The 17,215-nt window shown below is 42.6% G+C and overlaps 1 protein-coding gene and 1 non-coding gene across 4 annotated transcripts in view; both read left to right on the top strand.

Moving 5' to 3' along the window:
- Positions 1-17,215, top strand: part of CAMK1D (calcium/calmodulin dependent protein kinase ID) — a 413,163-nt gene that overhangs the window by 62,698 nt on the left and 333,250 nt on the right. The gene's annotated exons all lie outside the window — the stretch shown is intronic.
- On the top strand, positions 15,727-15,856 carry LOC123790001 (U6atac minor spliceosomal RNA). Its single transcript, XR_006778979.1, has one exon. It is a non-coding gene; the product is annotated as a U6atac minor spliceosomal RNA (small nuclear RNA).

The following is a 17,215-nucleotide window of genomic DNA, read 5'->3' as shown; positions in this document are numbered from 1 at the left end:
AGCAGATGTTCCGCAAAAACCTTTTTCTTTCCCCATTGTGGAAGCCTTTGTAGGCATAGTACAGTTTTTTTCCTTCAACTCAAACAGAATGAGACACTTAGAAGGTTGTCTGTCTAAGTGCAGTTATGAGTTTCAGCAACTTTTCCTTAGGTCCTTGGGATCTGACCTGGGATGGGGCCATCCTTCTCACGGTGCCCTTAGTATTTGCAAAGGCCTGGAGTAATACTGAATATTTTTGTATATACCAACAGAGAAAAGCTCTCTTACTTTTCTATTGCTTTCTTACCTTAATAAACAGCCTTAAATTTTTTCTCTTCCAAAGACTAAATTAAAACCCCAGTCTGTTAGAATATTTCTTAAATTGTAGTTGACCGTAGCATGGTGGTACAGAGTGTGTGCTATTTGGAATCAGACACACCACCTTGACTTGTGACTTGTGACTAGTTACTTGGCCTTTCTGAATCTCATCTGCAAAGTAGGGGAGTCCTTTAGGATTTGCGGTTTTGCAGTGATGTGTGAGAAGGGTCTGGCATCGAGCCCAGATCATGGGTGCCCAGTAGTTAGCCACTCTTGTCATTATCTGGGGCCTGGAGCAGGCTAGGATCCAGTGAAAATTATGAGGTAGGCTGGGGTGCTGGCTTACATATTCCAGGCTTTTCTTCTCATCAGTTGTGAGCCTTTAGTACTGGCCCAGATTAGCTGGTGGCTTTAGGGATAATAGCATCTAACAGGTGATTGCCTGAGGATTGCAAAATTTAGGCAAATCCTAAATTAACAAATCTTCATTCATAATTAAAAAGTTAAAAAATTTCCTTGTGATATTCTCAAACCTATTAAGTAATACTCTTGTCTGAAGGTTCTCCAGAGAAACAGAGCCAATAGGAGATGGATGGATGGATGGATGGATAGATAGGGACTTATGATAAAGAATTGGCTTATGTCATAATGAGAGACTGACATCTGTCCTGCCCAGACTATGGTCTCCCACGCATCAAGAGTGCGTGGCTCCGTTATAATAACTGGGAGCAGAAGGTGGGAAAGAATCCTGCAGCAGGAGACTGAGAGGCCCCATGATCTGCCGTCAGGAAGCCGGAGACCCAGGAGAGCTAGTGGTGTAATCCCAGTCTGAGGACAGGAGAAGGCCGATGTCCCAGCTCATCATCAGGGAGAGAGAGTGCATTCTCCCTTTTCTTTGCCTTTTTGTTCTACTTGGGCATAAACCACATGGATTGCATAAACAGACAGGCACAGCGAGCCACTCTCATCAGCTAAAGTGGTGGGAACACTTTACAAGTCGAATTTCTCAGATCCCAGCCAAAGACCACCCTTGTAAGAGGCCTTTGCAAAGATAGGAGTCAGGCCTTACTCTGTTACCTCTTTCCTGCACAGCCTGCTCTGTGTCAGAACTATTCTGGTGGCCGAGGGCGTTGGCCCTTCTCTCTGAGCAACGGTCCTCATCCTCTTCATTTTGGACCAGTGCTCACAGATCTGCCTGGGAAAAGAATCCTCACCCTGAGCCACTCTTGGCATCTTTTGTCTACCTGTGGTACTCTCCTTCACATTGGGTAAATGACCTGTTCATCCTCTGCCCTGATGAAACTTTGTATATGGCTGTTGTCCTCTCTGACCTAGAAGGATGCAAAAGGTATAATTCTCCAGGACATTAATTCAGTTCCTTTCCTAAATGGCACACTCAGCTTCTAAGAAAAGCCTGTTTTCTTTAAAAAATTTTTTTTAAATTTAAATTCAATTTAGTTAACATATACTGTATTATTTGTTTCAGGGGTAGAATTTAGTGATTCATCAGTTGCATATAATAAATACTCACTGCTCATTACATCTCGTGCCCTCCTTAATGCTCATCACCCAGTTACCCCAGCCCCACACCCACCTCCCCTCCAGCAACCTTCAGTTTGTTTCCTAAAGTTAAGTGTCTCTTATGGTTTGCCTCCCTCTCTGATTTCATCTTATTTTATTTTTCCATCCCTTCCGCTAGGTTCATCTGTTTAGTTTCTTAAATTCCACGTATGAGTGAAGTCATATGGTATTTGTCTTTCTCTGACTGACTTATTTCGCTTGCCATAATACCTTCTAGTTCATCCATGATGTTGCAAATGGCAAGATTTCATTCTTTTTGATGGCTGAGTGATAGTCGTTGTATGCATATACCACATCTTCTGTATCCATTCATCTGTCGATGGACATCTGGGCTCTTTCCATAGTTTGGCTATTGTGGACACTGCTGCTATAAACATTGGGGCGCAGATGCCCCTTCGAATGTTTATATGTTTGTACCCTTTGGATAAATACCTAGCAGGGCAATTACTGGGTCGTAGGGTAGTTCTATTTTTAACTTCTTAAGGAACCTCCATACTGTTTTCCAGAGTTAAAAGCCTGTTTTCTAAGCACAGGTAATTCCGTGAGGAGAGGTTCCTGAACATTGTCTTTTCCTTGTGAGCACATTCCTGTCTGCTGTGACCCCTTTCCTATTCATTTCATTCATCTTGGAGTTAACACATTTTTTTTAAAAAGATTTTTTATTTATTCAACAGAGATAGAGACAGCCAGCGAGAAAGGGAACACAAGCAGGGGGAGTGGGAGAGGAAGAAGCAGGCTCATAGCGGAGGAGCCTGATGTGGGGCTCGATCCCATAACGCCGGGATCACGCCCTGAGCCGAAGGCAGACGCTCAACCGCTATGCCACCCAGGTGCCCCGGAGTTAACACATTTTAATGGAATTTGCCTACAACTGCTGACCTCTCACTCAGGGGTAGTGGGTCTACATTTTTGGTGTTATGCTAGGGATTATTAACCCTGAGATTTAAAATTCTCCCCGTTCCTTCTGAAGTTTGAGGCATTGTGGTAGAGATGTGTTAGATTTTTTTCTCCATAACATAGAGGACGCCTGCCTCTTTCCTTCCTGCCTGGCTCCAGTCCACCAGGTTGTGACTAGTTGATAGTTTTAACTTTAGTTTAGCAGCCGCAACTCAAGAAACTTGCCTTTGGACACCGAATACAAACCATACCCTTGGATAGCAATATATATATATATATATATATATATATATATATTTTTTTTTTTTTAATCTTTTTTGTTTTGTTTTGTTTTAGAAAGACATAATACTTCTATTTGATTTTGGCTTTCCACAGTATTTTCCCAAGACCCCAGGCTTCTGCTGCAGGATTCTTTCCTACCTTCTGCTCCCAGTTATTATAACGGAGCCATGCACTCTTGGTGCATGGGAGACCGTAGTCTGGGCAGGACAGATGTTAGGCACTCTTGTCTGTGTCTACCAGGAGCTATTATCCCAGTCCCAGTGCCTGGCTGTCTGAGGACTATTGTTCTGTGTACCACAGGGTAAAATTATTTTTCTTTTCTGCAACTCATTTTTGAAGTTATTACGACAGGTGTTTTCTGCGGGTAAAAACACTGTATCTCAGAGACCAGAATGGCTGTGTGTCGTGGTTTAATATTTATTGAAAATGTTCGTCTATGGTGCGTTTATTGACTGGAGACCAGACAGCAAGAGCCACACGTTTTCAAAACTATTCTGCGAATGTACATCCCTTTATGTTTGTAGGAAGCTTTGTCACCATTTAGTTGAGCTATGGAGTTTGGATTGATAGGACAGAAATGTTCTGTGTTTTATTATTTGCCTGCGTTTTAGGGCTTCATTGTGATAATGACTGTGGATATTGGCTCTTACCGTTCTTCCTCCTCTCTTCCATTAGCGTGGTCAGCGTGAACATCTGCTAGGTGAACAGGCTGCAGAGCTGCCCTCCTGAGTGTTTTGTGCTTGAATCCGATGGGCCCAGAGTCCTGAGAGTGGGCGAGGACTTAACTTTGTTTCTTCTGTTGTGTCTTTGTCACTAGAGATGCTGACGAGATTTTGTCTTTCTCAAAAAAATGGGAAAGAATGTGGTGGCCTGATTTGTGTTGCTTTCTAGCAGAAATGTCTCTTTAAATCTGGGGACAGGCTTGCTGGCGCTGCCCTGGCCTGGGTTTCTATCTCTTGCAGCTCCTTAGAAGAGTTGCTTTTGGGTCACCTGGCATTTATGAACTAGTATATCTGTTGCTTGACCTTTTTGTTCCTCCTGCCATTCTTGGCCCTTTTGGATACATTCATATGTATGTTTTGTTGTTGTTGTTTATTTAATTTGTGTGACAAGAGCCAAACTCTTTTTTTGCCCCTCAGTCTAAACTTTACATATTCTACTCAAAGATGGGAACGAAAACCCCCCTATAACCTGAGAAGCACTTGATGAGAATCCATCTCAGTAAAGTCTACAGAACACAGAATGGATTAGAAATTGTATAAAATGAATTTTCTTGCACAAAAAGGTGAAAAAAATGCATGTTCACAATTTATTCTTAAGTTTATGAAAGTAATCTCTCTGATGGCATAAAAATGCAGCAGGTAATATTTCTTCAGGTCTTATTAATGAATTAGAATGGACCAAAACTCCATAAAATTTGAACCAAAAGCTCAGTTATTATAGGAGTCTTTAGTGCTTTGCTTTCCTTAAAGCTTTGGTTCCCGGGGTGCCTGGCTGCCTCAGTTGGAAGAGCATCTGACTCTTTATCTCAGAATCATGAGTTCGAGTCCCACGTTGACTGTAGAGATTACTTTAAAAAATAAAACAAACAAAGAAACAAAAAACTAACTTTGGTTCTTCTTAAATATTATACAAAAATGGAACTTCATTCTGCTAATAGTTTAATTCAGATGGACCTGCAAAGCCCTTTCGGTTTTAGTCACCCTGTAGCTGCCACCCAGACCTTGAATATTCACCTTCAGGGTTTTCATATGTGTAAAGTCGAATCATTCTGCTCTTTTCATTCATTCATTCATTTACTCATTTATTTTAAAGATTTTATTTTTAAGTAATCTCCACACCCAATGTGGGGCTCGAACTCACAACCCCAAGATGAAGAGTCACGTGCTCCACGAAGAGAGCCAGCCAGGCAACCCCATTCTGTTCTTTTAGGTTGTGGAAGGTTATATGTGGAGCCCTTTTCTCTTCCTTTGTTTTCTTTTATAACAAGGAGAAGATCAAAAAGGAATGTTCAGCCATTGTTGAGCATTTTGGGGAAAGTGAAAACCTCCTTCCTCCACTTCATTTGCAGGAAGAAGCACCTTAAAAGTGAGTACACTTGGAAGCATCCACAATTCTGTGGGGAGAGGAGGCAGTGATGGCATATTCTAGGCAAAGCTCTGAGGAAGGCAGGGTATGTCTTGGCCTCCTTTCCCCCTTCCCTTTTCTTCTCAGTTCTTTACTCTTTCCTCTTCTCCTCCCTGTTTCTCTCTTTTCTAATACTTCCCTTCGATTTTGAGCTGGTTTCTTTTACTCCCATTGTATACTAGCTCATAGCAGTTGAGAGAACAGGGACACCCCTTTCAAAGAGATCTATTTTGTTAAGGACTCTGGACCACAGAGCCAAAGCCATTAGCCCTCAATAGTGAAACTTCAGCTTCAGCTTCAGTAGGAAGGACATTTATGAGCAGAAAGTCTTCTCAGGAATTGTCTGTTTATAAGATCTGGTCACTGTTTATAGAACAGAGATGATGGATGTCCACTGTGTGCCAGATGCTACTGTCAAACACAGGTGGATGAATGATGTCGCTCGCATTTTGAGGACCCTGCAATGGCAGGGGAGGGGACAGACAAGCATAGGGATTAGTAGTTACAATATAGTATTGTAACTGCCTTCCTGGAGGCAGGAACCACGTGTTGTGTTCAGGTCATTGGGCATGAGAACAACCATGGAAATGTCCATTCCCCTGGTCTCGGGGGCTTGGAGGGGAAAAATACTTGAAATGAGGCAACATGAGGATTCTGGAATGAAACCACCCTGCGAGTTTGAACTCTTCACAACTAGAGTTGAGTTAGACCTAGCCATTTTTGTCTGGGCTTCCTGTGGCTTTCTTCCTTTTGTCAATCGACTGGCTTCCATGCCAGCCTTGCCATCCTGACTGTCAGATGCAGAGCTCAAGAAATATGGCCCAGAAAGGGGGAGACATGATTGGGCTGCAGAGTAGACAGATTTTCCTCTGAGTATTCCAAGTAGCATCATCTTATAGTGTTAACACAGTTTTAGACGGAGACTAAGATCTTTTCTTTGCCTGACTTCCTTTTAGCCATTTATAATAACCACATCTGCTTTGTCTGCAGTAGTCACAACAAGAAAAGAGGTTCCCAGTCTTTTTAATATAAAAGTCACAAACCATGCCTGGACAACGCAGAAAATTTTATCATTACTTTATTTTTATTGTTAGCATAACTCTTAATTGCCTTCCTTATCTTCGTGCCTGCCTGTTGTCCAGGACAAAGTTAACCATGTTTGGAAAGTCAGTTCAGAGGTGAACTAATGATGTAGTCATAATAGCAGATATAGGCATGTTGTTGGCATTTGGTGAATGTCAAATACTAGTTTTAATGATAATAAATTTGGGGGAGGAACGAAAAGTTCCTCTGTGGGAGAGGCTCTTGTCCTTCGTAGATAGCAGTGTTCATTTCTATTGCAATAGGAAATACAGCTTCTTGGCCTCAATTATTAACTTCATCATTCAGCCTGCTTATATTTGAGGAAGGTCGGCTTTTTTCCAGTAGGGATAGTAGCCACAATATAAATCCTTTCTCTTCTAGTAATCAAAGCCCGTTGTGGCAACCTCCATGCCCGCATTCACTGAAAGCTTTGCAGTTAGACCACTCGGTTGGTGTTGATCTGGTTTCTAGGCTCCCCTTCCCTCCATGTCTTCAGATGCTACCTGTGCTGTATCTTTATTTGACTTTGACTTCTGTTGAGAATTCTGACTTCTACGATGACAGGAGCCACCCTTCACTTATTCCTGTTGGGATAATTGGACTAATGGAGGGGGAGGGGCTCTGAAACAGGGCTGAGCACCACCCCAAGGTGGTGGTTTCCCCAGTTCATCCTAAGATACCTTCCCCTTTCTAGGATTGGTTGTTTGAATCTGATTTTTGGTCTTTTGTCTTATTTTAACTTTGATGGCACAACATTAAAGAAGGAATTGATTCATTCGAAGTTATTCTCAGTACCGAGAGATAGTGAAGGTACTGGAAGGTTGACTGCATTCTCCTTTATTTCCTGTGTGTGTGTGTGTGTGTGAAGACTTTTCTGCAGAAAGTCACCCAGAACCCTTCAAGGGAGTGACTGGCAGCTTTCTATCACGTCATGATGAGAGGCTGAATGGGCGGCCTCAGGCCTCTGTTGCCCACTGGGCAGCCGCCCGGTAGTTTTCTAGAGGAGAAATTGCAGAGCTGCCTCGACTTCTTGCCCAGGTTTGTTTGATGAAGGGAGTTAAACAGCATGTGAATAATTTGAATTTTTTATGGGGAAAACACAGTACAAGATTTTCCTGAAATCAGACTCTTTTTATTGGCCTATGGGGCAGATTTTATTTTTCTCTTTTACTTTTGGTTTTTAACCTTCTGTAGTATTTTTTAAAAGATTTATTTATTTATTTTAGAGAGCAAGAGAGAAAGAGAGAGTTAGTATGGGCGGGGGAGGAGCAGAGGAAGAAGGACAAGCAGACTCTCCACTGAGTGTGGAGCCCGAAGTGGGGCTCAATCCCACCACCCATGAGATCATGACCTGAGCCGAAACCAAGAGCCGGACACCTAACTGACTAAGCCACCCAGGCGCCCCAATTCTTCTGTAGTATTTTTAAAGACAGCAATGAGAAAGAATTATCCCTGGACCATTTCTCCCAGTGAAAAACATTAGGTGTGACTATGAGGAAATGGCGTGTGGCCATGAGGAGAAAGTATGGCAAAGCCATCCAAAATGCTGACTCTGTCCCCCAGGGCCCTGTGGGCTTGCCAAGTTTCTTAAACTCTCTGTGCCCCACTCACTTCATCTACATGATGGAGACAATAATGTCTTGGAGGTTGTGGTGATTAACTGAGATCATTCTTGTCAAATGCTTAGAATAGTTCCTGGTACACAGTAAGGAGTTCATGGTTATTCTTTGTGATTATACACTAATTCTGTTAGGTCATGCTATTACATTATGAAAGAACTGAGTTTCTTAGTACTCTGATATGGTTTTAGAAACTTGGAACAAATGTCCACCCAGGCCAGTGTTTAATGGCTATGTGGCCATTACTTGGTCATTTGGATCAGAGAAGAAGGCCGACCTAGCAACTTTTTTTAATCAAAGCTCAGTTTGCCACACTGATTGGGAGGCTGCAGGTCCCCTCCAAAGCTGAGTGGGCAGAGCCCAAATGGCCCTCTACATGGCTACAGTCACCTTGAGTAGCTGCTCTGGTGTCGAGGATATAATACTTCGCAAATGGTCTTTTGTAAAACATTTGAGGAAGGACACGGGACTATTAACCAACCCCATCACTAACTAGCTGTGTGTCCTCTGGGTCAGGCCAGCTATTCATTCACTTATTCATTCCATTTGTAAAAAACGCTAAGATATTTTAAAGTAAATTAAAGATATTTTATTGCACGATTTTGCAATAGCCAAGACATGGAAACCAACTAAATGTCCATCAACATGTGATTGGATATATAAGATGTAGTTTGTATGTTCAATGGAATATTATTGAGTCATGAGAAAGAAGGAAATCCTGCTATATGTGACCACATGGATAGACCTCTAGGGCATTATGTTAAGTGAGATAAGTCAGACAGAGAAAGACAAATAGTATATGATACAACTTACTTGTGGAATCTAAAAAAAGCCAAACTTGTTGAAGCAGAGTGTAGAATGGTGGTTACCAGGGGCAGGAGGTGGGAGAATTGGGGAGATGTTGGTCAAAGGGTACAAACTTAGAGTGAGAAGATGAATAAGGTCTGGGAAATCTAATGCACAGCATGGTGATTAGAGTTAACATACTGTATTATATACTTGAAAGTTCCTGAGAGACTAGATCATAAATGTTCTAGCACAAAAAAGAAGGTAACACCAGTGGAGGTGTTAGCTGACTCCAGGGTGGTACCAAATCAACACGTTGTACACGTAAATGTTCACAGTGTTGTACGTCAATTATATCTCAATTTAAAAAAAGATATCTTGACATCCCACCCCTAATATAATATGGCCTTCCATTCCCTCCATTCCCCCAAGAAAGAAAAGAAGGAAGGAAAGAAGGCAAGAAGAAATTTCCCCATGTAACCAAAACAACATTATCATAACTAACACAATTAATAATATGTCTTTAGTATCCTCTCATATCCAGTTCATGTTCAGGCTTCCCTATGTATGGTCATGTCATATGCCAGATTTACTTTATGTTAGCGCTGTTGCTTCGTGTAGGGAATGAGGGATGGTACTGACTGAGTGGTCTCTAAGGCTCAGTGTTCATGTTTTAATACCTTTAACCAAGTGCTGCCCTGATGCTGTTCATTTCTCTCTTGTTCTTAGAGAAGGAGGATACAAAATTTATAGACTTCAACTATGGCTCTCTAGCATGATGAGATGGAAATGTGGAAATTGCTTGACTCATGGGATCAGTCAAGACAGGTGGGAAGGGGGTGTCACACTGGGTTGGGCAGAACTAGTGTTAGGTAGATTGTGCACTTGCCAGAGAGAGAGTTTTAGGCCCAAGTGTGGCTTACATTTTTTGTGCTCCATAAATGTTCAATGCCATTAACAATTACAAAGAGGACTTGGACAGTCCTTCTGATTTCATTTTGTTTTGTTCTCTGAGACTCTGGTATTTTCTTCAGAGAGACTGCATACTGGGTCTCTCAGGTTACCTGTCCTGGGGAAGTCCCTTTGTTCCAGAACAAGAGTGAAAAAGTCCTGTAGTCACAGCCTATTGGAACTTGGTGTTCCAGCCTCAGAGATCACTGGCCTGTTGGCACGTGCTGGTGTCCCTGTGAAGCCACTTCCCGGGCTCTTAGCCTTCCACCCACAAACCTGCCTGGGGCCGCTTTGTTATGTGTGTGAGGTATGAGGGCTGATTAGGGACAGGCTCTTCTCACTGGTGCTCTGAACCAGTTGAGAACTAGGGTTGAGGAGTCAGACAGGTGGAGACCAAAGTAATAACTATTTCTAATAAAAGCTAAATTGGAGGTGGTGGTATGTGACAATAAAGAGCTTCTGAAATCTGAACTTCCAAATCAGGGGGCACTGCCCACTGCAGGCCTCCTCCCCAGGCAGGGAGGAGAGAAACCTTACATGGGTTTCTAGCAGGCTCCCAAGGGACAGAGGAAGAAGGGGCTGAGCATCCAGCCCTCCCATTCCAACCAGCCAGCCAGGCAAGTCTCCCTTCCTGCCCTGTGGAGGAGGAGGTGGGAGGGGACACAGGGAGGAACAGCCACAGAGAAAGGGACACCAAGAGTGTGAATGATTCTTCTCCCTTACAGTAACCTTCTTGGGACTTGGCATTCCCCAGTCTCATGAGTGCCTTGTGGGCTCCTTCCCTCTGTCTCAGTTTCATAGACTAATTTATTTGAGGAGAGAGAGAAATGAGATAAGTTCTGGTAATAGTATTGTTCAATAAATATTGTCATTCATGAGGTACACATCCCTGAATAGATAAATCTTTAGAAAAAATTCAACTTCAAAACTTCCCCCAAACTCTGAATATTTATTGCATGTATGAATATACCAATCACTTGTTTGCATTTGGGAGGCAGAGACTCAGGATATGGGGTGTGCGTGTGTGCACATGTGTGTGTGCTTGTGAGTGTGTGTGTGTGTTGGGGAGGGGGCAGAGAGGAAGTGGGGTGAAGAGCCAAGGCTTTCTGAAATACTTGTTACGTAGAGGAATTCCGGCCTTCTCTGAAGGGATGCCCATGCCCTGAGTGTCCCGGGAGTCAGCTCCTCCGACCTTTTGCCCCAGGACATGCCAGGAACCAGGGCAGAGACATTGGGAACTTGATGCAGCACTTGTTTTGGGAGCCTCTTCCTTTCACAAGTGACCAGCAGTCCCCTCATGGAGGGAGATGAGCCATCCAGGTTCCAAGAAGTTGGTGTGATAGGGAAGGAGGAACCAGGGGCTGGTAGAGCAGGTGGGTTGGGTAGGCAGCATTTACCTATGTCTTACAGAGTATGGAAGGCATACTTTGCTTTCGGCTACATTCTGAGAGCAAAGTATGGTGCAGACAACAACCTTTATTCAAATTAATGGAGTGGAAGATTGCATTACATTTTTATGGACATTAAAAAAATTGTGGTAAAACAGAGGTGCCTTGGTAGCTCAGTTGGTTAAGCGCCCCAGTCTTGGTTTTGGCTCAGGTTATGATCTCAGGGTCATGAGACTGAGCCCATGTTGGGTTCTGCGGTCAGCGGGGAGTCTGCTTTGAGATTCTTTCTCCCTCTCTCTGCCCCTCCCTCTACTCGCTTACACGCACGCACTTTCTCTCTCTCTCTCTCTCTCTAGATAGATAGATAGATAAATAAATAAATAAATAAAATATTTTAAAAAGATTGTGGTAAAACATATGTAACATAAAATTTACTATTTTAACCACTTTCAGGTGTACAGCTCAGTGGCATAAAGTTCATTCACAGTGTGCCTCCACCATCCATCTCCAGGACGTTTTCATCTTCCCTGATTGAAACTCTACCCACTCACTACCACTGCTAACCAGCCCCTGATAACCACCATTCTACTTTCTGTCTATGAATGAGACTAAATCTAGGGACCTCAACTAAGTGGAGTCATACAGTATTTGCCTTTTTGTGTCTGGCGTATTTCACTTAGCATAATGTCCCCAAGGTTCATCCATGTTGTATCAGGTACCAGAATTTTCTTCCTTTTTAAGACTGAATAATATTCCATTGAATGGATATGCTCCATTTTTATTTTTTTTTATTTATTTATTTATTTATTTATTTATTTATTTATTTATTTATTTTGTGCAAAATGGGGGTTTATCAAAGCACGGGGACAGGACCCGTGGGCAGAAAGAGCCGCTGCACCAAAGGCTTGAGGAGTGGCTGAGTATACACTTGGGAGTTGGGGGACGTAAGGAAAAGGGAGGTTTCAAAAGGCCTTTCATAGGCTACAGACAACCTGCAAGATAATGCTAGAGAGGAACTTGCCATAGATATCGGAGGCCTTGCCATTTGCAAGGTTGTTTTCTCCTCCAGCTAGTAATCAACATTAAGACAGTGGGGAGATTCCTGGAAGAATGTCACACACGTCCCACCCAAGAGGGGGGGTTGGGGGGGAGGTTGCAGGGCGTCAGCTTATGCTTTGCCCTCAGCCAGCCTTTTTATTTTTTATTTATTTTTTTGATGTAAAGTTCGATGATTCATTAGTTGCGTATAACACCCAGGGCACCATGCAATACGTGCCCTCCTTACTACCCATCACCAGTCTATCCCATTCCCCCACCCCCCTCCCCTCTGAAGCCCTCAGTTTGTTTCTCATAGTCCATAGTCTCTCATGCTTCATTCCCCCTTCTGATTACCCCCCCTTTCTTTATCCCTTTCTTCCCCTACCAATCTTCCTAGTTCTTATGTTCCATAGATGAGAGAAACCATATGATAATTGTCTTTCTCTGCTTGACGTATTTCACTTAGCATTATCTCCTCCAGTGCCGTCCATGTTGCAGCAAATGTTGAGAACTCGTTCTTTTTGATAGCTGAGTAATATTCCGTTGTATATATGTACCACAGCTTCTTAATCCAGTCATCTGTTGAAGGGCATCTCGGCTCCTTCCACGATTTAACTATTGTGGATAATGCTGCTATGAACATTGGGGTGCATATGGCCCTTCTCTTCACTATGCCTGTATCTTTGGGGTAAATACCCTGTAGTGCAATGGCTGGATCATAGGGTAGCTCAATTTTTAACTTTTTAAGGGACCTCCACACTGTTTTCCAGAGTGGCTGTACCAACTTTTTAAAAAAGATTTTTATTTATGTATTTATTTGAGAGAGAGAGACAGCACAAGTGGAGGGGCAGAGGGAGAGAGAGAAGCAGACTCCCTGCTGAGCAGGGAGCCTGACAATGAGGGGCTCGACCCCAGGACCCTGGGATCAGGACCTGAGCCAAAGGCAGACTCTTAACCAACTGAGTCACCCAGGGGTCCCAAGGATATGTCCCATTTTATTTATCCATTCATCTGTCAGTGGACCCTTGGGTTGCTTCCCCCTTTTGGCTTTTGTGAATAATGCTGATATGAACATTGATGTACAAATACCTGTTTGCATTACGTCTTTTCAAAGTAAACTTTTTCTTTGAAATGTAATATATGCATTACCTTTTTGGTGACCATAAAATACTTCCAATTCACATTGAACCCGAACTTGTTATCCAAAACCCCGATGTTTTAAATGTAACAAGTATAATGGATTTTGTCATTGACCCTTGTCCCTTTTGTCCCGAGTTGTTAATTTTTGTGCACCTAATTGTATAGTTAATCTTGTTAGATCTAGTTCACCAAATCAGCCTGTCAAGACGTTTTAGAATTCCGAGTCTTTTAATCTTGTTTAATTTTGGGTCGTTCACCGATACGATCATATTTTCTATATCTCTATACAAGCCTCAAGAGCTGTGGGTGCTGCTGGAAACCGCCCCCCCCCCCCCCCGGTTGGCGTCTCTCTCCGGGTGTTGCTGTGCTGTCATATACCCATTTATACAGCTTTTCTCACCTCTGGTTGCATTCTTCATTTTGTTCATAACGAAACGTATCACCCTCCGACATGCATGTCTGCACATTTTCATGCTCTAACAGTCTCCAGACTTGTTGACAATGGGACTAAGCCAGACTGGTCATACATACTCTTCAGTTTTTTGGGGTAGGGATGGTAGCCACCAGAAAGTTGCAGTTGAGCGAGGATTGGCTATTCTCCTACAGCCTCATGACCAGCTTACAATGAGAGCCAAGTTTCTGAACAAATTCAGCATCAAGACACTTCTTAAACAAATGGGTATTAGCAATCAGGCAGAATCTAGCCCGTATGTTCCGTTCTGTCACCTGAAGTCCCAGCTCTGTGTCCTCTTAGGTGCTCTGACCACCAGTTAGGATGAAAGCCTCCCTTGAAGCAAAGTTGCCAATATTCCAAAAGCAGGATTCCATTTCCCTTATGATAGGCATCAGACAGACCAGAAATCCTCCAAACCAATGGCTGGACCATTTTGGGATCAAGTCTAAGGGTACAGGCCCTAGGCCTTGTTGGATGGAATCTTATACCCTGTCTGTTCAAGGATAGAGACCATCTAAACTATTTTACCCCATTCTTAATGCTCATCATGCTAATTAACCACTGATTTCATCAAGAAAAAAAATCATTCCTCATATTAATTTTGCTAGTTAACAGAGGAGCTAATATTACTCAAATATAGATAACAGAAGTGGTTCTAGTTGGCTGCTCCTGGAGTAAGGACTTCTTTCTTTCTTTATTTTTTAAAAGATTTTATTTATTTATTTGACAGAGAGAGAGAGAGACAGCCAGCAACAGAGGGAATAGGCAGGGGGAGTGGGAGAGGAAGAAATAGGCTCCCAGTGGAGGAGCCTGATGTGGGGCTTGATCCCAGGACTCCAGGATCATGCCCTGAGCTGAAGGCAGACCTTAACGACTGAGCCACTCAGGCACCCCTGGAGTAAGGACTTCTTGGTCAGGGTGCTAGCTGACCAGCTCAGGATACGGAGATATAATTTACATATAATAAAGATGACAAATCTCAGAATTTTTTAACCCATGTAAGGACCCCCTAGATCAAGATGTAGACCATTTCCAGCACCCTTGAAAGCTCCGTGGTACCCTTTTCCCCAGTCAGAACAATGCCCTTCCTTCCCAAATGTAATCTCTGTTCTGACCTCTGTCACCACAAATTAGTTTTGCTGATTTTAATTCCATATAATGGAATCATACTTAAGTTTTGCAAGATTCCTTCATGTTGTATAAATTGTTCATTTTTCCCCCCATTGCTCTGTAGTATTCCATTGTATGAAATTTAGATACCCATTCTATACTTGGTAGATATTTGATTATTTCCAGTTTGGGGCTATTGTGAATAAAGCAGCTAAAAATATTCTTGAACGTGTCTTGATGAGTTATCTATTAAGGTAACTAACTGTCCCTAGAATGGATTTATATTCATGAACACAAAGACAACTTCATACTGGCCATGACACATGGTTTTGAAGTGTATTAAACGGATCATACAAAACTATCAAACAAAGGAATAGAGTCTAGTGTATTTGTATTTAGCAAAGTATATGCTGGAACAAAAGGAGATCATTGCTTTTGTGCTCCTTGACTGTAATATTCTAAGCCAGAGGGTCAGCTTCCTGAGAGCTGAGATTCTCATGTGAAAGTATGTTGTTTCCTTATGCCTTCTCTAGGAGGGATGGGAAAAGGACCTTTTCATTAATTCTGCAAATAGGCATCATTTTCTAATTTTAGGTTGTCACTGTGAAAAAAAAAGTCATGAATTACTAAAAAAACTCTGAGAATATCAACTACTTTTGGGGGTCCCCTGCATTGGAATGAATAAGGTTTTTAAATATTCATCTATGTTTTTCTTTCCATGTCATTTTGGGTATTGTGATGAAAAGAAAGTATTTGCTGCTGATTTAGAATCCCTGAATACTCTTATAAAAATTTAATTTCACCCATATTAACTAGGCTTTCAAGGCTTTTTTAGAGGGCCTGTTTTCCTCTAATAGGTTACTAGAGGGAAAATCTGTTAGCCTAGAAAATTGATGGATGGAAGTAGCATAGGGAAACTGAACTCTGGCTACCATTGGGGGATGCTGCATCGATTTAAAATTTCAAAGGGTCTGTGTTTTATGAAAGTGAAGAATCAGGTTAGCACTACCCTTGACAAGAATGGAAAAAAATTCTAGTGCCCTGTAGCACACACGTACATTGAAGCTATCACCACCTCTTTACAGCGTCTAACAATATTTCTTAACAACCCTACAGTGTAAACCAACATTACAGATGTCCTGTTCTGGGAGTCTCCCCCCCACACACACCTGCACGCATCCTGGGGTGACATCTACACAAGGTTAGCATTGGAGCCTTGCGTGTAACACCAGAGCTGCAGAAACTACCAGATGTGCGGCAGTCTGTGAGGCGGTGGTTGAAGGATGGTGTCCGTGTGCAGCGGGTGCTGTGTGGTTGTTAAAAGAGAGTGATGATATGTGTTCTGACGTGGAATGGTGTGCAGGTACCTTGCCACGTGAAAGAAACAAGCTGGAGACTGGTGTATAGACTCTGGTACCTTTATGTAAGAAAGGTGGGGATCTGGAGGTATATAAGGGAATTTGCTTATATTTTCATAGAGAAACGGTGGAAAGATAAACAAGAAATGAATACCGATGCGGATCTATAGCAGTCAGCAGGGAACGTAGTGGTTGGGAGAGGTGTAGGAATGGCTCCGTCTGCATGTATCTTTTTATATTGTGTTGGCTTTTGGAATCATGCAGAAGACAACCCACCAACAAAAGTAAATCTATCTGGGCATGCCCCTTAACATTGAACTAGACCATGAGCAGGTGGCAGAGTGAAGCCGGTTGGAATGCATCATGAAAGGGTGAGGTCATCCACTCCATTTCCTTTCTCAGAAGCTCTCAAGTTCAGTCATTCAATCGCAGGTGCTTGCTGAACCGGTCTGCCAGGCTAATGTGCCAGGCACTGTTTTAGGTGCTGTCAGTGGGAGCCTTAAGGTCCAAGCTTTCATGGAGCGGCTTGAAGGGACAGACAGCAAGGAGATGATGAACGAGGGGGAGAAGCCTCATGCTGCTGGGCCCTGGGGAAGGAGGTGAGAGCACTCCCTGCTGAGGTCAGGAGGGAGGTTAACTGCTGATCTCTATTCCTGCAAGTTCGAGCCGTGTTTGTGTGTAATATTGTTGCACATAGGGTAATAAAATGGGGTATATTCTCACTTTCATTCTTTGGCTACAGTGCTCAGGATGTCATTTTACCATAATCTCATTATCCCTTCAGTTAAGTTTCAAATAAAGAAATAAATACGTTTTAGCAGTCACTGTACCCCAATCTACTACTACATTGGCAGGAGACCAGATTTGGGTGAATAAATCAAAAGTAGATTTGACCGTTATAGTTGTCTTCACAACAGTGGGGCTGTATCGGGGATCATGTTATCTCTATGATTTGTGACTATAACCATAGGTTATTAAACAGACAAGATATTACTCTGACAAGTCTGTTATTTTTTTCCACTCAGAAAGTGGTTAAATGTAAATCGTCCCTTTACTGTGACATATTAGCTATAGAAAATTGAAACACGCACAACACTCCCCCCC

This window comes from Ursus americanus, chromosome 31 (genome assembly GCF_024610735.1).
Source record: "Ursus americanus isolate L20-20 chromosome 31, mUrsAme1.1.p, whole genome shotgun sequence".
Taxonomy (NCBI): Eukaryota; Metazoa; Chordata; class Mammalia; order Carnivora; family Ursidae; genus Ursus; species Ursus americanus.
This window is presented reverse-complemented; position numbering and strand designations above follow the sequence as displayed.